Below are 14,814 nucleotides of genomic sequence, written 5' to 3'. Positions count from 1 at the left end.
AGCTGCCAGGGGTAGTAGTAGAGGCGGGTACAATTTTATCTTTTAGAAAGCATTTCGATAGTTACATGGGTACAATGGGTATGGAGGGATATGGGCCAATTGCGGGCAATTGGGATTAGTTTAAGGGTTTTTTTTAAAAAGGGGCGGCAGGGACAAGTTGGGCCGAAGGGCCTGTTTCCATGCTGTAAACCTCTATGACCTCTATGAGAAATAGCAGATAGAGTTTAATCCGGACATATGCGAGACAATGCATTTTGGAGGATCAAATTTAGGTGTGAATTATACTGTAAATGGCAGAACCCTTCGGAACATTAACATACAGAGGGATCTGGGTGTGCTGGTTCCCAGTTCCCTTGGCGTGGCCAAGGTGATTAAGAAGGCATAAGGCATGCTTGCCTTCATCAGCTGGGGCATTGTGTACAGGAGTTGGGAAATCATGTTGCAGCTATATAAATCCTTGGTTAGGCTGCATTTGGAGTATTGTGAGCAGTTCTGGTCACCACACTACCAGAAGGATGTGGAAGCTTTGGAGAGAGTGCAAAGAAGGTTCACCAGGATGTTGCCTGGTCTCGAGGGTGTTGGCTATGAAGAGAGGTTGAATAAACTGGGATTGTTTTCACTGGAACGACGGAGGCTGAGGCGAGACCTGATAGAGGTCTACAAAATTATGAGAGGCACAGACAGGGTGGATAGTCAGAGGCTTTTTCCCAGGGTGGAAGTGTCAATTACTGGGGGCACAGGTTCACTGTGAGAGGGGGAAAGTTTAAGGGAGATGTGTGGGGAACGTTTTTCACACAGAGAGGGGTGGGTGCCTGGAACACACTGCCAGAGGAGGTGGTGGAAGCAGGAACATTAGCAACATTTAAGAGGCACCTGGATGGGTCCATGAATAGGGAGGGAATAGAGGGATACGGACTGAGTAAGGGCAGAAGGGTTTTTTAGTTTAGTTAGTGCATCATGATCAGCACAGGCTTGGTGGGCCGAAGGGCCTGTTCCTGTGCTGTAGTTTTTTTTGTTCTTTGTTGTTTGATTGAATTGTTTCTTATTGAGTTTATGATTCACTATCCGAGCTCAGGTGTCATGCTTCACAATTCCAGCCGAACTACAACAAATAGCAGTTTACTCAAAACACCAGCTTTACTTTTGATCTCTGCATTCCAAGCACACTAACACTAAATTACAAGATGTCAAAAGACAGACACACAACATGAAGCCAAAAAGATTCACTTACCTTCATCTCAATTTCTCCCAATGATTCTGTTACCATGGTTACATGGTCCACTTACATTCTGCAATTACTTTATTACTATAAACAGCGGCCAAACATGTCCCAGATCCTCAAGACATGAATGAATGGCCTTCCTATTCCTTCAGTCCCCCCAGGCTTTCTTTAGGTCTGCTTTGCAAAGCATTCCTGTTGAACAGAACTGAAATCTGTTTTAACTGATTGTGTGCTAGATTCTACAAATAACCCAAGATATAGAGAGAGACGGGCAATGTGAACACACGGCAGCTACTAACTCTGTCCCGCTGACTTGATGCAGCACAATGCAGGAATTGTCCTGAGTTTTAATGTTTGGTGAATCAAACTTCAATAGTGCCACTGAAAAAATAAAAACATGCCATCAAAGCCTTTTGTCTTGTACTCGGCAGGACAAACACAAGGATACCAAATTTCAAAGGGAACATTAATTTATGTTGCATGAGAAAGAGAGTGCTGATTGGTTGACAAGTCGGCTCTGATTGGTTGAGTCATTGACATGACAGATGCTCCAGGGTAGCTATTGTCCCGTACACTTCTGTTTATTCAAAAAAATGCCTTCAAAAAAACATAGGACTTTTACCCCACAAGTCTCTGCAGGTAGCTCCTTTTTTGGATAAGCAATAACATGGGGGACAATAGCTCCCTGGCGCATTCAGCATGGCAATGTCTTGACCAATCAGAGATGACATGCCCACCAATCAGAGATGACATGCCAACCAATCTTTCTCATGCAGTATAAATTGTTGCTGCCTTTGAAATTTGGTATTCTTGCATCTGTCCTGATGAGTGCAAGATGGAAAACTTCAACAGCATGTCTCTCTTTTTCCAGCATTGTCCGAGTTCGGTATTACCATAGAGTCATACAGTGCAGAAAAGACCCTTTGGCCCATCGAGTCTGCACCAACAGGCAATTGTTCAGTCGCATCTTCAGACATGGATTAAAACTTCAGATAATGTTTTTCTTTCTTTGCAGAACTGGTTGAAGACTTATGGATACTTTCTGCCAAATGATATCCGCACCTCAGCCATGCGTTCAGCTCATTCTATGCAAGCTGCCATCGCAGCAATGCAGCGGTTCTACAGGATCCCAGTCACCGGCGTCCTGGACGACACCACCGTGGAGTAAGTCTGATAGATTTCCGACCTGTCTAGCCCCGGCAAGTTAGACAGGTGTACTGTGCTCAGTGATGAAGCCATTGTTCAGAGCCATCGTGCAAGCCCTCCGTAGAGTTTGTGGCCGATTGCTACCACTGGAAAGACAGAAGACTGCAATCTCACATGCACAAAGGTCACAACATAGGAACAGGCCATTAGGCCCAATGTATCCATGCTAGCATGCGGCAGTCCTAATTATATTTACCCAATCATGTAGGCTTTTATATTCTATATCAATGGGCTGAATGGACTCCTATGCTGTAAATGTTAATGGATTTTTGATCTGAAAACCTGTTATGAAAATTGTGTGAACTTGGTATATTTTCAGAAGTGCTAAGTAGAGAAAATTGGAGATAAGATGCTGACATTGACGAAGGATTCTGTCTCAGTGTTAGAAATCAGGGATATTCTCAGGAGAGAGCTATATTCACACAGACTGCACACAGAGTTCACAAAACAGTATAATTCTGGGTTCCAGTCTGAACACTGGAGATGTGATCGAGGGGGAGCTCGACGGGGCAGTTCAAAAACAGAGTAAGAATATTGGGTGATTTGAAGTAACCCAGGATTTACGGGAATAAAAGTGAGCCAGTTGTACATATTCAATTTTCACAGTAACTTCATTGCAGTGTTAATGTAAGCCTCACTTGTGACTAATAAATAAACTTTAAACTTTATTCATCCAAAGATGTTGTAGCTCGGTCTGTTTCTCCGTGAAAGGAAAAATGGAACAGAACCGCAAACAGAGGAAAGTTGGATTTGAGCTAAGATAAAAATGACAAAGTGTAAAAGATGGAGGGACCGTCCCTTAAAAAGAATTAACGGTCTGCATGCTGACACCACCTGGTCCAGATTTACAGAACAGTAAATGAACGTGTGCTGAATTGCTAGTCGGCCCATTGTGGGTGATAGTATGAGGCAGCACAGAAGGAGGCCATTCAGCCCATTGTGTCTGTACCAATTCTTTGAAAGAATAATCCCATATGTCCCACAGCGCCTGTTCTCTCCCCGTGCCTCTGTAAATTCCCCCTTTGAATTTGTTTCCTTTGCTCTTTCACCCCAGATTCTTTTGCTAATTACCTTCAATCTGTGTCCCTCGAGCTATTGACCTTCCTGCAGTGAAAACAATTGCTGCTGATTAGGGAGTAGTGAGGTTTTGGTCCAATTGTATAGCGGTTTGGTTAAACCGCACTGGGAGCATTGTGTACAGTTTTGGTCCCCTTACCTCAGAAAGGATATTATTGCCATAGAGGGAGGGCAACAAAGGGTCACTAGACTAGTTCCGGGAATGGTGGTCTGTCTTCTGAAGAGAGATTGGGCAAACTGGGCCTGTATCCTACAGAGTTTTGAAGAATGAGAGGTGATCTCATTGAAACCTACAAAATACTTCAAGGAATAGACAGGGTAGAGGCAGGGAAGATGTTTCTTTGTGAAGGCCAACATAACATTTGCTTCCTTCACTGCCTGCTGTACCTGCGTGTTTACTTTCCGTGACTGATGCACAAGGACTCCAAGGTCTCGCTGAGTATCCACCTCTCTCAATTTACACCCATTCAAGTAATAATCTGTCTTCCTATTATTGCTACCAAAGTGGATAACCTCACCTTAATTATGCAGATGGCCACACACTCAGCCTGTCCAGATCACACTGACCGAAGGAAGTTAAACCATAAGATATAGGAGCAGAATTAGGCTCTTCGGCCCATTGAGTTATAGAGTGGTGTTCCTCAGATGTTGGTGTTAGCACCGCTGCTTTTTCGGATATTTATTAGTGACCTTGATTTATTATTATCACATGTATTAACATAGTGAAAAGTATTGTTTCTTGCGCGCTATACAGACAAACCGTACCATTCATAGAGAAGGAAAGGAGAGGGTGCAGAATGTAGTGTTACAGTCATAGCTAGGGTGTAGAGAAAGATCAACTTAATGCAAGGTAGGTCCATTCAAAAGTCTGACAGCAGCAGGGAAGAAGCTGTTCTTGAATCGGTTGGTACGTGACCTCAGACTTTTGTATCTTTTTCCCGAAGGAAGAAGGTGGAAGAGAGAATGTCCGGGGTGCGTGGGGTCTTTAATGATGCTGGCTGCTTTGCCGAGGCAGCGGGAAGTGTAGACAGAGTCAATGGATGGGAGGCTGGTTTTCGTGATGGACTGGGCTACATTCACGATCTTTTGTAGTTCCTTGCGGTCTTGGGCAGAGCAGGAGCCATACCAAGCTGTGATACAACCAGAAAGAATGCTTTGTATGATGCATCTGTAAAAGTTGGTGAGAGTTGTAGCCGACACGCCAAATTTCCTTAGTCTGCTGAGACAGTAGAGGTGTTGGTGGGCTTTCTTAACTATAGTGTTGGCATGGGGGGACCAGAATTGGGCAAGTGGGATTTAATTTTAAAGTTTGCAGATGATATGAAACTATAGTAAACAATGAGGTGCATAGCAACAGCCTTCAGGACATCGAGAGACCAGTAAATGGGCAGATGCAGACCGATGGAATTTAACACAGACAAGTGTGAAGTGATTCTTTCAGAAGAATGAGCAGAGATTATATAAATGAAATGGTATGATTTTAAGGGAGGTGTAGAAAGAGAGAGAGACCTTCCGGGATACCGTTCTGTCACCTGTGGAACAGGGGAGCTGAACTCTCATCTTGGTAATTTTGTCAATTGGCAGACCTGTTTTGTGAGTAGTTGTGGTATCTTCTTCAGTGTGAAAACACACACAGGCGTTGCATCTTTCTTGGAGTCATTCTGTATCTGGTCTCCAGTCCCCCCAGCCCAGTGAAATCCATTTGAAATCAGATTCTTGCGGAACCTTTGAATGAGGTTGAGGTCAACACAAGTTCAGAAGAGAGAATTCTCGGTTCTACAGCAAAGGTAACATCTCCTGTGTCTGTTTGCTGTTTATTGGAGCATCACTTGCAGCGTACCTTTGACCTGGAACTGATTTCTCCTGGGCCATGTAACTGGGTTGTAGATGGCTTCAGGCAAAGTTTAATCAGCCAGGACAGGATTGTGACACTTGCTGCTGGATCTAATTTGAAATTAGTTGTGTAAATGAGCACAAATGGCTGCATTCTGGTACATGTATTTTGTCTTTTTGATCTTGCCTCGGAGACAGAGTTGCTTCTCTTCTTGGTGAGAGTCGTCTATATTAATGTTTTTGTGTGCAAAGGCTCTCTCATGATCTCTGTGTATCTAGAGATTTTAGTTCTGCACACCTTTCCAAAGTGTCCAAACCTTTGACATTGAAAGCATTCTGCCGTGAGGTTTGGTGGTGCTGTCGCACTGGCAATGGTTCACCAGATTCTTCAGCTTCCTTTCCTTAGGATTGTTTTTTTTCCCGGAGTCTCTTTGACACACTTCAGTTCAATAGGTTGTAATTGGCCATTCTAAATTGCCCCTTAGTGTCCCGGGATGCATAGGTTAGAAGGGTTAGTGGGTAAATATGTAGGGATATGTGGATAGGGCCTGGGTGGGATTGTGGTTGGTGCAGACTCGATGGGCCGAATGGCCTCTTTCTGCACTGTAGGATTCTATGATTCTATGATTCCAGGGATCATTCTTGTGAACCTCCTCTGGACCCTTTCCAAGGCCAACGCATCCATTCTTAGATACAGCTTCTGATTTACCAATGCTGTCCCTGGTCTTGCCCTTCCATGTACCCAAGTCATTTAGCAAGGTGAATTTGGAATCCAAGCACATTGCAGCTCTTAGGATGGAGGGGGTGAGGTTTCTGCCTGGGAGTCTCTCTGTGGGGCTGAGAAGGGGGGGAGTTGTCTCTGCAGGGGGAGCAGGGTGATTGCTATGCAGGGTCAGGGGTCTCACTGGTGAGGTTAGGGGGCCACCCCTCCATCAATCCCAAAGACTGGAAACTAGGAAACCTGTGTGATCTTTTAGAAAGGAGAGAGGGAACGTGAGAGCAAGTCAAACAAACGAGGGGATGAACCCTCATGGGAGATGCTAGTTTCGTGGACAATTCATTTGTGTTAAGTTTTCTTTTCTTAATGTTAGGTGGATGAAGAAGCCTCGATGTGGAGTCCCTGATCAGCCTCGGGTCACTCGCAGACAGAGGAGAAAACGCTACGCACTAACAGGCCAGAAATGGAGACAGAAACACATTACATACAGGTACTGTCCCACACCCCTTACTGCTGTCTCTTCCTGCTAAAGCAGATCTGGTCAGTTGGTTGGGTAAGAACAAAGAACAAAGAACAATACAGCACAGGAACAGGCCCTTCGGCCCTCCAAGCCCGCGCCGCTCCCCGGTCCAGGATTGAATCCTGAATCCAGGATCCCCGCCCAATTTTCCAGCCTATCTACATACCAATATCCTATCCACCGAGCTGTCCCTCACAGCTACGATGCTTTGTTCATTACAACCTATTAACTCACCCCCACCCCCCTATTCCAGACCATGTGATCCCCAGGGAGAGGCGAAAACCCAGAGTGAAAAACCCCAGGGCCAATATGGGGAAAAAAAAAAATCTGGGAAATTCCTCTCCGACCCCCTGAGGCGATCGAAACGAGTCCAGGAGATCACAATGGCCCTGATCGGAAAATGCTTCCCAACCCTAGTCATTTCCACTTCCATGAACACCATATGAATTCCCTGCCCCCGAGACAGGTTCCCAACTATCCGCAGTCTCGCTCTGTACTGGCACCAGCAAGATGATCATAGAATGAAGCCTTGAAACGAGAAACAAGGAACAATTAGCCCGCGCCGCTCCCTGGTCCAAACTAGACCACTCTTTTGTATCCCTCCATTCCCACTCCGGTCATATAGCTGTCTAGATAAGTCTTAAACGTTCCCAGTGTGTCCGCCTCCACCACCTTGCCCGGCAACACATTCCAGGCCCCCACGACCCTCTGTGTGAAATATGTCCTTCTGATATCTGTGTTAAACCTCCCCCCCTTCAAAGAACAAAGAACAAAGAACAGTACAGCACAGGAAACAGGCCTTCGGCCCTCCAAGCCTGTGCCGCTCCTTGGTCCAACTAGACCAATCGTTTGTATCCCTCCATTCCCAGGCTGCTCATGTGACTATCCAGGTAAGTCTTAAACGATGTCAGGGTACTTTCTGCATGTTCTCCACAGGGAGATTTGCTCGTGTTACAACAGCTCCGCTTAGCTGCTTTCACTGTGACACAAAGTTGTTAAAAACAAGAAGTAAAATATGAGGGTTTCTCAAAAAAAGAGACTTTTTGTCGAAGCTTTCTGTCTTGCACTCATCAGGCCATTTGCAAGCGTAGAATGCAAGGGAAATCAAATTTATATCATGGGAGAATGCTGATTAGTTGGCAAGTGGACTATGATTGATAGAAACGTTGCCATGGAGAATGCACCAGTTGATGGTGACAGACAGCTAACTGTTAAGAATTGTTAGAAAATTTTCAATCAAGCAGCTTGACTCTGGTCAAGACACTGCCTTGAGGAATGAACCAATGAACGGCTGTCACTTATGTTGTTTAGCTGAAACAAGCACAGTTTGTGTACATGTTCTTTTTTTCTGCAAAGAACAGATCCCTGTGAATATACGTAGCTTCCAGTACACACACACGCACCACACTGTGAGCCTGACTGACAATCTTAAAATGGCTGCCAGTAGAATTCTCAGCACACTGAGGACTATTTGTCCATTCACAGAATCACATCTAATGTTGGCCCCGGAGTTCTGAAATTTGAAAGTGTGGCCTGGTTGGGTACGGTCTGTACCTTGTCTGTTGTGAACAGCAGAAAGGACATGCTGTTTGATACAATTTGCTAATCTTTGGGAAGTACAGCCTATACACCGAGTGTCACAGCGGCACTGAAATTCATAAACCACATTACTCAATTGTGTGATCACAGAACGTCTTTGTGTCTTGAAAGCATTGTGTTAGTGGTAAATATCACTTGTGTGGCTACTGCACAGTAACAAGTGTGAAACATAGAAACTAGAAGCAGGAGTAGGCCATTCGGCCCATTTTGATCATGGCTGATCATCAAATTCAATATCCTGATTCCCCCCTTCCTCCCATATCCCTTTAACCCCAAGAGCTATATCTAATTTCTTCTTGAAATCAGACAATGTTTTGGCCTCAACTACTTTCTGTGGGAGTGAATTCCACACATTCACCACCCTCTGGGTGAAGAAATTTCTCTTCATTTCAGTTCGAAAAGCTTTACCCCCCTATCCTCAAACTATAACCCCTAGCTTCAGCTGTTGCTCAGATTTTTGGGATACTCTGCCTTTCCAGGGTAATCTGAGGTAGACTGGGCACTTTTCAGAGCCGAAAGTGATGGCCTTTGGCCCATTCATGAGTTTACACATCACACAGTGAGCTGTGACCGATCAGGGTGGCCATACCCTGCAGAATGGTTTTGATGTGTCCCACAGAGAGGGAACGGCTTGGGGCTTATTATTTATATTTGTTCCGGGGATGTGGGTATTGCTGGTAGGCCAGCATTTATTGTCAATCCCTAAATTGCCCTTAAACTGAGTGGTTTGCTGGGCCATTTCAGAAGACATTTAAGAGTCAACTACATTGCTGTGGATCTGGAGTTACATGTAGGCCAGACCGGGTAAGGACGGCAGATTTCCTTCCCGAAAGGACATTAGTGAACCAGGTGGGCTTTTACAATAATTCCCTCATCAAAGAGGTCAGTTTGCAGCTGAGTCTTTGATGATAACATTAGTCCCTGTGGTCCTCCAATAGCCTTTAGACAAGTTGTTCCCCAAGAAATGCTGACATCCAACCAACAATAACAACTGGATGTAGGTCACTCGTTTAACATATTGAAATGTCATTATGTGCTTCACAGGAGCTTGCTAAAGTGAGATTTGATATCCCACCATGTAACAAGATATTAGAACAGGTGACAAAGTACTTGGTCAAAAGGATTTTGAAGGAGAGAGAGGCCGAGAGGTTTGAGGAGGAAATTCCAGAACTCGGGTCCAAACAGCTGAAGGCCACCAATCACAGCGGAGTGATGAGAATCAGAGATGCTCGAGTGGCCAGAATGAGAGGAGCAGAGAGATCTCGGGGGGGGGTTATAAGGCTGGAGGAGATTACAGAGAGAGAGAGGAGCCTTCCTGGAGGCATTTGAAAACAAGGATAAGAATTTTCAATTTGAGACATTGACCAATTGGAAGCCAATATTGATCAGTGAGCAAAGGGGTGATGTGTGAACAGGACTTGGTGAAAGTTAGGCCGTGTGGGAGGGCTCTTGGGGCTAAAGGGACCTGGGATATGGGGAGGAAGGGGGGATCAGGATATTGAATTTGATGATCAGCCATGATCAAAATAATGGCGGAGCAGGCTCGAAGCACCGAATGGCGTACTCCTGCTGGGGGGGTGGGGGGCGGGGTGGGGGGGGCGGGGGGGTGCGGGAAGGCGGGGGGGGGGGTCGTGAGAGGGGGGTTAGCAACGGGGCTGGCGGGGGGGAAGGTGGAATCCGATGGTGTTACATGTTGACAGATATAAGATCCTGAGCGAGCTTGACTGGATGGCTGTGGAGAGGATGTTTCCCTACATGGAGAAATCCAGAACTAGGTTTAAAAATAAAGGTGTCTCCCATTCAAGATACATGGGGCGGCACGGTAGCACAGTGGTTAGCACTGCTGCTTCACAGCTCCAGGGACCTGGGTTCGATTCCGGGCTTGGGTCACTGTCTGTGTGGAGTTTGCACATTCTCCTCGTGTCTGCGTGGGTTTCCTCCAGGTGCTCCGGTTTCCTCCCACAGTCCAAAGATGTGCGGGTTAGGTTGATTGGCCAGGTTAAAAATTGCCCTTAGTGTCCTGAAATGCGTAGGTTTGAGGGATTTGTGGGTAAATATGTAGGGATATGAGGGTAGGGCCTTGGGTTCAGACTCGATGGGCCGAATGGCCTCTTTCTGTACTGTAGGGTTTCTATGATTCTATGATACATAAAAACATACAGAGAATATAGAAGCAGGAGGAGGCCATTCGGCCCTTCGAGCCTGCTCCGCCATTATTTTGATCATGGCTGATCATCAAATTCAATATCCTGATCCCCCCTTCCCCCCATATCCCAGATCCCTTTAGCCCCAAGAGCTATACCTAATTTCATCTTGAAATCAGACAACTTTTTGGCTTCAACTACATTCCGTGGTAGTGAATTCCACACATTCACCTCCCTCTGGGTGAAGAAATTTCTCCTCACCTCAGTTCTAAAAGGTTTACCCCTTATCCTCAAACTATGACCCCTAGTTCTGGACTCCCCCCACCATCGGGAACATTCTTTCTGAATATACCCTGTTCTAACCCGATTAGAATTTTATAAGTTGCTGTGAGATTCCCCCCTCATTCTTCCAAACTCCAGTGAATATATTCCTCACCGACTTCTCACATGACAATGAAGATGAGAAGGAATTTCTTCCCTGAAGGTCATTCATCTTTGGGATTCTTTACACAGAGACCAATAGAGGCGTGTCATTAACCAAAAGAGAAAATGCTGGAAAATCTCAGCAGGACTGGCAGCATCTGTAAGGAGAGAAAAGAGCTGACGTTTCGAATCCAGAGGCGGATCATTGTCTAACTCAGCCTTGAATATGTTCAGACTTTGACAGAGAGGAAAATGGAGCTGAGACCACAACCAAATCAGCCATGATCTTATTGAATGGTGGAGCAGGCTCGAAGGGCTGAATGGCCTACTCCTGCTCCCAGTTCCTTTGTTCACATGTTAGTTGAAAATAAGTGATGTTAGTGACAGAGTGGACACGGGGGTCAGAAACTGATCCCCAGGTTAAATCGAACGCTGAGATGGTAAATAGTCTGGTTGTGTCCCTGACCAGGGAGAGGGATGGAGTTGGTAACAAATCATAGAATCCCTACAGTGCACAAGGAGGCCATTCAGCCCATCGAGTCTGCACTAACTACAATCCAATCCAGGTCCTATCCCCGTAACCCCTCATATTTACCCTGCTAATGCCCCAAAGGAATGCAGTTTGTGGCAAAGGCTGAAAGAGAGCGCTCCCGGCACTGAGAAGAGTGCACTTTGAGAGAAATCCATCTTGGCTGGAGTAAAGCTGGAAAAAAGGAAGATGGTGGTGATTTCCGAGGCTCCTGATTGGAACCATTTGATGAGTGCCAAGGAATGGCCACCACCTCCCTGAGCTTCAACCTGGGCAGAATCTGCCCTTTATCATCCCGTGGGTGGCATGGTGGCATAGTAGTTAGCACTGCTCCTCACAGCGCCAGGGACCCGGGTTCAATTCCGGCCTCAGGTCACTGTCTGTGTGGAGTTTGCAGGTTCTCCCTGTGCCTGTGTGGGTTTCCTCCGGGTGCTCCGGTTTCCTCCCACTCTCCAAGATGTGTGGGTTATGTTGATTGGCCGTGTTAAATTGACCCTTAGTGTCAGGGGGATTAGCAGGGTAAATATGAGGGTTACGGGAATAGGGCCTGGGTGGGATTGTGGTTGGTGTAGACTCGATGGGCCGAATGGCCTCCTTCTGCACTGTCAGGATTGTATTATTTTATTTGTGTTGCGTCATCACCCACAATACACCAGGAACAGTTAACCCCTCGCTTGCTGCAACATGCCCCTCCTTCATATCCTCCTTCCTCCCCGACCCCACACCAACATTATCAAACATCCGTTCACCATGGATTTTCCTGAGCACCGGTTCGTTATCAGGAAGGTAATTATACCAAGCGCAATGCGATAATTGGATGTTTTCCCAGTTATTGTTTTGTTGGATTTATATAAACTGTTGATTTACAAATTGGTTCCTGTCTTCCAGCCAAACATTATGAATAAAGACTGACAGTTTGTGAAGAGCATGTTGTAATGTGTGTTTGGAAGTTCCAGATTGCTCCTCATTGACAAGGAATTGGTTTTGCAGTGTCAGCGATCTGTACTGATTGGTTAACGAATTTCTGATAACCAGCCATTGCTGGTAAGAGGACTGGTCAGCAGCCAATCGCTGGTCAGAGGACTGGTCAGCAGCCAATCGCTGGTCAGGAGACTGGTCAGCAGCCAATCGCTGGTCAGAGGACTGGTCAGCAGCCAATCGCTGGTCAGGGGACTGGTCAGCAGCCAATCGCTGGTCAGAGGACTGGTCAGCAGCCAATCGCTGGTCAGGAGACTGGTCAGCAGCCAATCGCTGGTCAGGAGACTGGTCAGCAGCCAATCGCTGGTCAGGGGACTGGTCAGCAGCCAATCGCTGGTCAGGGGACTGGTCAGCAGCCAATCGCTGGTCAGGGGACTGGTCAGCAGCCAATCGCTGGTCAGGGGACTGGTCAGCAGCCAATCGCTGGTCAGGGGACTGGTCAGCAGCCAATCGTTGGTCAGGGGACTGGTCAGTAGCCAATCGCTGGTCAGGGAGCTGCAGAGAAGCTGATTGGGCTGGGTTTTGATGTCAGGGTTTAATGTTTGGAATCTTGGGTTTGCTTTCGGTCGCTCTCTCGGTCTCTCTTCTCGCGGGCTGCTGTTACTGGACTGATTTTACCAGGATTGTGATAGTGAAATCAGCTTTGTGACACGAGCCGTGCTGGTTAGGGTGCATTGACCCCGAACAGGTGCCAGAGTGTGGCGACTAGGGGAATTTCACAGTCCCTTCATTGTAGTGTTAATGTAAGCCTACTTGTGACATTAATAAATAAACTTTCAATCTTCATAGAACATAGAACAGTACAGCACAGAACAGGCCCTTCGGCCCACGATGTTGTGCCGAGCTTTATCTGAAACCAAGATCAAGCTATCCCACTCCCTATCATCCTGGTGTGCTCCATGTGCCTATCCAATAACCGCTTAAATGTTCCTAAAGTGTCTGACTCCACTATCACTGCAGGCAGTCCATTCCACACCCCAACCACTCTCTGCATAAAGAACCGACCTCTGATATTCTTCCTGTATCTCCCACCACGAACCCTATAGTTATGCCCCCTTGTAATAGCTCCATCCACCCGAGGAAATAGTCTTTGAACATTCACTCTATCTATCCCCTTCATCATTTTATAAACCTCTATTAAGTCTCCTCTCAACCTCCTCCGCTCCAGAGAGAACAGCCCTAGCTCCCTCAACCTTTCCTCATAAGACCTACCCTCCAAACCAGGCAGCATCCTGGTAAATCTCCTTTGCACTCTTTCCAGTGCTTCCACATCCTTCTTATAGTGAGGTGACCAGAACTGCACACAATATTCCAAATGTGGTCTCTCACCAAGGCCCTGTACAGTTGTAGCATAACCCCACAGCTCTTAAACTCCAACCCCCTGTTAATAAAAGCTAACACACTATATGCCTTCTTCACAGCTCTATCCACTTGAGTGGCAACCTTCAGAGATCTGTGCATATGGACCCCAAGATCGCTCTGATCCTCCACAGTCTTCAGAACCCTACCTTTGACCCTGTAATCCACATTTAAATTTGTCCTACCAAAATGAATCACCTCACGTTTATCAGGGTTAAACTCCATTTGCCATTTTTCAGCCCAGCTTTGCATCCTATCTATGTCTCTTTGCAGTCTACAACAGCCCTCCACCTCATCCACTACTCCACCAATCTTAGTGTCATCAGCAAATTTACTGATCCACCCTTCAGCCCCCTCCTCTAAGTCATTAATAAAAATCACAAATAGCAGAGGACCAAGCACTGATCCCTGTGGCACTCCGCTAGCAACCTGCCTCCAGTCCGAAAATTTTCCATCCACCACCACCCTCTGTCTTCGATCAGATAGCCAGTTACCTATCCAATCGGCCAACTTTCCCTCTATCCCACACCTCCTTACTTTCATCATAAGCCGACCTTGGGGTACCTTATCAAACGCCTTACTAAAATCCATGTATATGACATCAACTGCCCTACCTTCATCAACACACTTAGTTACCTCCTCAAAAAATTCTATCACATTTGTGAGGCACGACTTGCCCTTCACGAATCCGTGCTGGCTATCCTGGATTAATCCGCATTTTTCAAAATGGTCGTAAATCCCATCCCTAAGGACCTTTTCCATCAACTTACTAACCACCGAAGTAAGACTAACCGGCCTATAATTACCAGGGTCATTTCTATTCCCTTTCTTAAACAGAGGAACAACATTCGCCATTCTCCAGTCCTCTGGCACCATCCCCGTGGACAGTGAGGACCCAAAGATCAAAGCCAAAGGCTCTGCAATCTCATCCCTTGCCTCCCAAAGAATCCTGGGATATATTTCATCAGGCCCAGGGGACTTATCGACCTTCAGTTTATTCAAAACTGCTAGTACATTCTCCCTCCGAACATCTACTTCCTCCAGCCTATTAGTCTGTATCACCTTCTCTTCCTCAAAAACATGGGAAATTCCAATCATGTGTTCTCCTTGTTGAACACTGAAGAAAAGTATTCATTCATCACCTCGCCTATCTCTACTGACTCCATACACAAGTTCCCACTACTGTCCTTGACCGGCCCTAACCTC

General features: G+C 46.3%; 1 protein-coding gene and 1 pseudogene across 1 annotated transcript in view; one reads left to right on the top strand and one right to left on the bottom strand.

The window, feature by feature from the left end:
• Positions 1 to 14,814, bottom strand: part of LOC144508694 (CMP-N-acetylneuraminate-beta-galactosamide-alpha-2,3-sialyltransferase 2-like) — a 556,023-nt gene that overhangs the window by 151,087 nt on the left and 390,122 nt on the right. The gene's annotated exons all lie outside the window — the stretch shown is intronic.
• Positions 1 to 14,814, top strand: part of LOC144508273 (matrix metalloproteinase-24-like) — a 93,315-nt pseudogene that overhangs the window by 62,102 nt on the left and 16,399 nt on the right.

The sequence above is a fragment of the Mustelus asterias genome, chromosome 20, assembly GCF_964213995.1.
Source record: "Mustelus asterias chromosome 20, sMusAst1.hap1.1, whole genome shotgun sequence".
In the NCBI taxonomy this organism is placed as follows: Eukaryota; Metazoa; Chordata; class Chondrichthyes; order Carcharhiniformes; family Triakidae; genus Mustelus; species Mustelus asterias.
The sequence above is the reverse complement of the archived record's forward strand: the minus strand, read 5'-3'. Positions and strand labels throughout refer to the sequence as shown.